At 36.2% G+C, this 8458-nt stretch overlaps 1 non-coding gene across 1 annotated transcript; it reads right to left on the minus strand.

The window, feature by feature from the left end:
• Positions 1-7762: 7762 nt before the first annotated feature.
• Positions 7763-7870, minus strand: LOC122280187. Its single transcript, XR_006229774.1, has one exon. It is a non-coding gene; the product is annotated as a small nucleolar RNA R71 (small nucleolar RNA).
• Between the last annotated feature and the right edge of the window lie 588 nt (positions 7871-8458).

Consider the following 8458-nt stretch of genomic DNA (forward strand, 5'->3'; position numbering starts at 1 on the left):
TTACGTGCATGCAGTGCATGTACGTCTTCCATGACCAGCTACAAAGGTGTCCGTATGGGAACCTAGATCATGCTCAAGTAATTGTATGCGGTGTGCTTGATTAGAAGATAAGTTAGTTAGCTGTTTAGCTATTTGATCATCATGGTATAAGTCTTCTAGTCATGTGCTTGTTTTACTTTTAAATCTTGTCGCTTTTTTATTTCAAGGACTATTAATGTGTTATCTCGTTCAGCTGGCACTCATAATCAGGGTAGGAGTACGTGTGTTTGCCTTTCCATTGATCAAGTCTTTATGTGTAAGCCTTTCGTTCTTGGGAGTACTTCAAATATCCTCGAAAATCTTTGCGCATTTCTCCATGGATTTTTAACAATTCTACGCCTAGCCTTTAGTACTAATTGAAGGTTTCATGGCGCGCATGTTAAGAAAAAGAACTCAGACCGTTTGTTTTGATATCATGATTCATGGGATTTACTTGCCCAAAAATAAAATATGGGAGTTCCTTTGTGGGCATGATGCCCGGCCACTTGGGTAAGAAAGCTGCAAAGAGGGCTCGGCCATTAATTTGTATCCCGATTTTTTTTGCCGTGTGCATTAATAAGTAGAGAGTTGTGGCTTGATTTATTTCCATCCTTAACTGCGGGTAGTTTTTTTTTGGTTAAAAAAATAATAATTTTATTTAATTGTAGTGCCGTCTTTATATATAGACTTTGTGCTGCCATTTTTCATAGGATAAAGTTTTGTATGAAGTTTTTTCAATCCATTTAAAAAATTGACATGTATCCCTTAAGCACATAACAAGTACTACGGTACATATAGCTTAGAAAAAAATACGGTACATTTTTTTTTATATATATAATAACAAAACCGTGAACTTCATTAATCGAAAAAGGGATTACAGACATAAATCAAACCACAAGATTTGAGATAAAAAGTCCGGAATATAATTCCCCTAGATAGTGATTCTATCAACCTTTCTCGCATAATGAACAAGACAATGGGCAGACATGTTTGCTTCTCTATGAACATGTTAAAAGACACATTCCTTAAAACAAGATGACAACTATTTAATCTCATAATAAAAACCACAAAGCATTGAATTTTCCATGCTATCCTGTTGTACTGCTTCAATTGCCAAGAGACAATTACTCTCTACTTGAATCTTATCTATTCCCATACTTTTGCACACAACTAAAGGCCACGAAAGAGAGCTATCACTTTTATTTGCTCTGGTTCAGCAACATCCCGGCCCCTCTAAAGAGTTTGCAGCCATAAGAACACGGTCCGAACTATTCCTCAAGATTGCACTAGTCCCAGCTTTCCCCATCTCTGCAAAAACAGCACCATCAACATTCCACTTGAGCATTTCTGGATCTGGAGGCTTCCATTTATTTTTTAAATGAATATCAATTTTTTAACTTATACTATTTTAACGGTCATTTATTATATTTATAGATTAGTTGAATAAAAACTTCCTTCAACGTTAACTCATATCAATTTTATTATAAGAAAATGTTAATATAACTTTTAAATATGCCCACTAAATGTACTTACTCATATATTTTAATATTTACTAAATGAGTAAGGACGTGACTATTAGTGAATTTATATTTTTTATTTTTTATTTTCTTAATGGTTAAGGATGTTTAAAAAATGCTTAAAGAAAAAAACTAATTGCACTGGCATGCATATTTTGTTTACTCACTTTTCAGTTTTTTCGTTCTCTTTTCATTTTATAGGCCGGTTGTTGTAACTCATACTCAACTTTGTATTAGCCATACTATATTAAAAAGTATGCAACGATTTACATATTAGACCATAAATCTTATCGATCCGGCCGCTAGAGAGAGAACCTCTAGCTTCTGTCTAGAAACCCAGCAAACCCAGTAACGAGTCCGGGGGCAGGGGGGATGGCGGCCTCGGCTCCATCCTCCCTTCCTTCCTCCCTCCTTTTTTCCTTTCCTTGGTTTGTTGTTTGTTTAATTTAGTTTTGATCTAAAACTCTTGTTTAGATGTTGAATAAGCTCTCGGGTGAAGGCCGATGATGGAGCTGTATCGCCGTGACTCATGCGCCGTGGCCAAGCCCTAGGTTTCACCCCTCCCCGGATGTATATGGCGACGTGTGGTGGTCGGATTGGCATCTGGTCTCTTGGGGTGAGTGGCAGAGCGGTGGTTCTGGTCTTTTGGGATGGTCTTTCGCGGATGTGCAACCCGTTGTGGGGGTGGTTGGATTTTGAGCGGCTGCTCTGTTTTTTTGGCTTAAAACAGGGGTGGCGTGGGTTGGGTTTGTATCACTGAGGGCTGCTCCAGTGGTGGTTTAAAATAGTGGGCTTAAAACAACCGCTGGAGTGGTCTTGGTGCTGCAGGATCGAGGGGGATGTACGTGAGAGGTGCGGAAGCGAGGGCCGACCAGTATACTGGGGCACGACTGAGCAGAAACTCATCGGTGTGGCGTGGAGGATGCGGTGTTGGCTGATCTGAAATCTACCATCATGAGAGCAGTGGTTTGTTCGGTGCTTTTGGATGGTTTCATGCGCGGATGATGATTCTTCAGTGATGAAGACAGGCGGCGGTAGTAGATGGAAGAGTGAACCCTAACGGGTTGGGGCCCCACGTGCAAGCTGGGCCTTGGCATAGGCTGGGCCTTTAGTTTATAGACCAGTCCAGTTTTTTTGTATTTTCTTTTATTGGTTTGCTTTAGTTTTATAAAAATAAAAATAGACTAGTGTCCCATTTCCTCTTTTGGAGAAATATGGGTGTTTGTCCTACTCCTCTTTTGGAGGAAGGTAGGTGGTAGTACTCTTCCTCCTTGGGAGGAGTGAGTGTGGTTGTACTCCTCCTCTTCGGGAGGATGGAGCTTGGGTGTACCTTTCTTCTTTGGAAGAAATGTCGTTTTATCTCTGCTTAGACAGAGGGCTTTCTCTTTTGACTGATGTCAGGAGAGGAGGTATGAAGTTTAGACAATGTCCGTCACAAAGAAATTTGTGGCGGGGGAGCCCCTAACAGTTGAGTAGCTTTGGCTGATAATATGGATTGTCCTGTATTGATTAGTCACAGATGTAACTTCGGTTTCAGTGAATGAAATTAAAGTCTATTCTAAAAAAAAAAAGACCATAAATCTTATCCAATTTAAATAGATATGTATACTTATTAAAATTCTTTTTTTTCCCCCCTTTCGAGTTTAATTCCAGACAAGCATATTATACAATATCTTTACTAATGTAAAATAAAGTGTGCTTGCCTAATGCATTTCACTGATTAGTTATCGTCCGAATCTACTACAAATTTACATATATTTATTTCTCCAAGTTGAAAATGGTTTGGAAGGAAAATCTTTGGACTTAATTTAATTAAAAAGATAACAAATATTATCTTTCTTGTTAAACATGAATTTTCTTAATTTTCTTGCAATTAATAAAAACTATATCCTTATGGTTCATATTTTCTAAATTAGAAAAATCCTCTTGATCTTTTTTCACAGTTTTTAAAGCAATAGACTTATCTTTTCTCATTTGATGGCTCATATGTTTCCAAAGACCCAACCAGTTCTTGAACCTTGATTGCATCCAAGTTCTTACTTTCCTCAATGACAATAACCTTTGATCAAAATCTTTTAGGTAGGGACCTCAAAATCTTTCTCACAACTCTTGAGTCTTCCACCTTTTCACCGAAATTAAACCTAGAATTCACAATATCGTTAACCTTAGTAGAGAAATTATTAAAACTTTCATCTTCCAGCATCTTAATCTTTTCAAATTTTGAGGTTATCAACTATAATTTTCAGTTTTTTAAAATTCTTGTCCCCACGTGTAATCTCCAAGATGTCTCATGCTTCCTTAGTAACCTCACATATGGAGATTCTTTTAAATGTTTCAGGAGATACAATCTTGAAAATAGTATTAAGTCCTTTACTATTCCAATTACCGTTGTTAATCTCATCTCTCATCCAAGCATCAATAGTTGTCTTTAGTTTAGTCCTTATTCATTCAACTGCATACCATACATGTTCATCCAACGACTTGAGGAAAGCCCTCATATGTACTTTCCAATATGCATAGTTTTCTCTACCAAAGTGTGGCAAGGCTATCAATAATGACGACATAATCTACAATGGCACAGATCACATTCGAACAAGTGAACCATACTCTGATGCCAATTGGAATTACCCAAGTACCCCTATATAGATACAAAAATATCTACCAATTCACTTCAACAAAATGGTTAGACTTCAACCATGCAATTTTTTAATAAAGTAAACACATAAAGTAAATAAATTGCATAACACCAAGATTGGTAATGAAGGAAAACCCTTTAAAAGATTCTTTAAAGATAGAACCCTATAGAGCAGCCAAACGCAGAAACAATTTCATTATTTGAAAATCAATTATAAGCAAGTCTTAATTACAAAACTTTTGTCAATTGACTCCCTTACTTGACCTGACAAATCCCGTTTGCCTTTACTTTGGTAGCAGCCAAAACATCTGAAGATTTTCAAATAGTTATTTTTCTCCTAGAACTCCAATGGCTAAATCATGACCAATCAATTTCAACATGGAGCACGATCACACTCGAAGAGAGATGAATGACTAGAAAATTCTCAAGTGAATTTTCTCACACATAAGCACTTGGAATATACTCTTCAATAATTTCTGGCAAACATTTCTTAATGTGTTATCCAATCAGATCCCTTTAAATAAACAATCTGGAAGAAGTTTGAGTTGCAGTAGGACTCTGCTGACTGAGCGACTCTGTTACAATGAACTCTCCTAATGGGAATGCTAACACATTGCGCTAAATCTTCTCTACAGCAACATAATCCAATTCAAACTCTTCCCTAGATTATCACAAACTCCTCGGGAATCAATTTTCACACACTTGACTTATCTAAAACAATTTTGAATAACTTTTTGATAAAGTCAATATAATTTACATCCATCCAAAATATAAAATTAATGATAGGATAAACCTTATCATCTTAGTCACATAGATCTAGCCAAACTCTTGCATTTACAGTTTTTAATGTATCCTATTAGTATTATTAGATATGTGAGTAGTCATACAATTAGTATAAGGTGCGGCGGATATATTATGAAACTTTTGTGAAATGCTTTTCATGTCAGTATTACTATAACAGCCAGCTTGAAATTTGACAGAAGAATTTTTTTAGGCTTTAGGAACCTCATGAAAATATAAAATTTTTTACGAATTGACCAATTGCGTAGATTTTAGTCTGTCAGAATAACCAGTAATACCACTCCCAATGGTGCGAGAAACACGATTTTATTTATTTGAAATACTTATAAGTGTTAGAATAAGAAACGGTCTACACCGTTAGACTAATAAGAATATTTAAAATTTTATGGTACAATAAAACATTTTTTGATTTCCATAATAATGCTTGTTCGAAAACTTGTTTTGATTATTTCGAGGCACTTTAAAATTGAATTTAGATAAACATGTTGCGCTTTAAGATTAGTATGATTATTTAGGATTTTATCACATAAAGTTTATTTTTCATTTTTTCGAAATGAATCATAGGCTCGATGTTAGCACCAAGATTAGTATTTTTAAAATGATAGTGTGGGATGTCTAAATTAGGCAAAGAAAGTTTTATTTCAATACTTGGCAAGATCTTAGCCACACTTGGTGAATAGTGTTGGATACTTGGTACTGAGAAGATCCTTGAAATGGAAAATATGAAGAAAATCAAGTTTTGTGATCATGTCACATATGCAAAACCATATTCCATCCAACCATCCAATTTGTGCCAAATCAAAGAGGGTTTCAACCTATAGAAATCCTAAACACTTACAATTAAAATGAAACTCCAAAATCTTGGGGAAAACGAAAACACCAAATTGTTTCCCGAAAGTTTGCCTCCAAATCTTAATTGAAACCAGTTATAGCTTAGTGCTTAATCACTTGATTAAATCATTTTCATATACTATTAACTACGTAAATTCATGTTATTATATCCTTTTTTTTTTTTTAACTTTGGTAATTTTATTGGGCTAAAAAAATTAGATTTGAGCTTGATAGTAATCCAAACCCTATTGAAACCCTATGGTAAAGCTTTTGTAGGAAGTTCCCCCTGCCAAGGTTGTCCTTCACTACCCAAGTTAGCCCCAAATAGTGGTTGATATGAATGCCAAAAGCTACCTCACTGCCACCCTTAACAAGGAAGCTTCCTTGGTTGAAATCCATATCCAGTAGTATATTGTATTACCCATGGCCATCACCCAAAGTCTCTTTCACACACCTGCATATGTTTAAGAGTCGTCCATATCCGTTCTCTTTGCATTTTGTCACTTTGCAAGCAGTTTCTTTGAGAGAAAACTAAAGGAGCTCTCTGACAATTTTTATGGCACCCCCTATGTTATGACACCCCAAAATTACTCCATCTTCTCCAATGCATTTCATTCTCTTTTTTATTATTACTCCACCACAATTTAGCTATTAAACCTAAGACTTCTTTACACAACTTCCTTAGTAGCTTAAAAACCGTCTTGGTATAGGTTGGAATTACTTGAAGAACAACCTTAACGAGAACCTCCTTCCATGCTTTTGACAAAATAGTACTCTTCCAGCTTTGTAACTTGTTCCATATCTATCTTTAATCCCTCCAAATGTGTTATATTTGGATTTTCCAACCATAGCAGGCTAAGATTTTTCATAATTTCCGAAGACCACTCTTCCAAATTCCTCTTTAAAAGTAATTTGAAACTTCCATTTGTGTTGGTGCTGAAGCCAACCTCTCCTCCCCTTTTATTGATTGGCAACGAGCATATAAGTTGGGATTCCTCTTTATTAAATATTTTATCAATTAAATCATCATTGCAAGCCTTTGTCTCCTTTAATATCAACTCGCTAACATGTGCTTCAGAATCCAGAATATTGACAGGGGACTGGATGGTATATAAGGTTGGTTTTGATATCCATTTGTTCCCTAAATATATATCTTCTTACCATTGTCTAATATTCAAATCAACCATTTTCTCATCAAATCAATAGCTGTCCATATACTCATCCACATCAAAGAAGGATGTGTCTCTAGTTTTGCCACGAGAATATGGGAATTTTGGAAGTATTTTGCTCTAAAAACTCTAGGAAATTGGCATCGTTGCTGGGGAGACGGTAGAAGAATTGTGAGATAGTTTTTCTTTTCAACAGTTTATAAAGGCGGTAACTTTGTTCCCTTTTTTAGCTTGCTGCATCTTTATTTTATTTTCTTTTTGTAGTTTTTTTTAGTGTTGCATTTTTCTCTACCTTGCATGCATAGGTATAGAGACGTCTTGGGTCGGTTTGCTTGTAGACCTTTGTTAGAGTTAGAGTCAGAGTCTAATTTTTCTAATCATTTGTTTGATAATTTTTCTAATTCTGAGGAAATGAGTGAACATGAAAATCAACCCACTAGGACACTTCACGATTACCTCCACCCTGCACGCACAGTCACACCATCATGCATCATGCTTCTAGCTAATATTCGCCAAATGGATTTTAAAATAGAGATGATACAATTACTCCTTACTTTTTATGACTTGGAAAATGAAAATCCATATGTGCACATTAGGGAGTTTGAGAAAGTAGTTGCAATTTTTCATAGTCAAAATGCAACTGATGACATTGTGAGACTTAAGTTCTTTCCTTTCTCTTTGAAGGATAGAACTAAGAGTTGGCTATACTCATTGAGATGGCAATCTATTGGGTCATGGAATGAGATGACTCAAGTCTTCTTTAATAAATACTTTTCCCAACATAAGACCAATGCTTTAAAAAGGCAAATCTCCACGTTTGTACAAAAGGATAGTGAGACTTTGTATCAGTCTTGGAAGAGATTTAAGGAGCTATTGAGTATGTGTCCTCATCATAGGTATGAGAATTGGTGCTTAGTGAGCTATTTTTATGTGGGACTTACACCTAGAGAGCGTCAATTTGTGGAGATGATGTGTAATGGTGAGTTCTTACAGAAAGATCCTGATGAGGCCATAGAATTCCTCAATGAGCTTACTGAAAAATCTCACACTTGAACTGGACCTAGTACTACTGAGAGCACAAATAGGTCACGACCTGCAGGAAACCTAAATGGTGGTGGAATTTACCATCTCGGGGAAGAAGATAAGTTAAAGACTAAGGTTGAGATGCTCACTAGGGAGCTAGAGGTGTTGAAGAATAAAGACTTAAAGCCAACACACGTGGCTAATCATGCAGAGTCTTTTGGACCATTTTTTGTGTGTGGCGAGGTAGATCACATTGCCCAAGAGTGTCCCATATTTGCTGAGATGAGAGAGATGTATGAGGAACAATATAATGCCTTAGGTATGTACAAGAAGCCTTTTACACCTTTCTCTGATACCTATAATCCGGGGTGGCATAATCACCCCAATTTTAGCTGGAAGTTTGAAAACCAACCACCTACACAACCCCCTAGATTATATCCTACACCATATCATGCACCTTCATC

This window comes from Carya illinoinensis, chromosome 10 (genome assembly GCF_018687715.1).
Source record: "Carya illinoinensis cultivar Pawnee chromosome 10, C.illinoinensisPawnee_v1, whole genome shotgun sequence".
NCBI classification, from domain to species: Eukaryota; Viridiplantae; Streptophyta; class Magnoliopsida; order Fagales; family Juglandaceae; genus Carya; species Carya illinoinensis.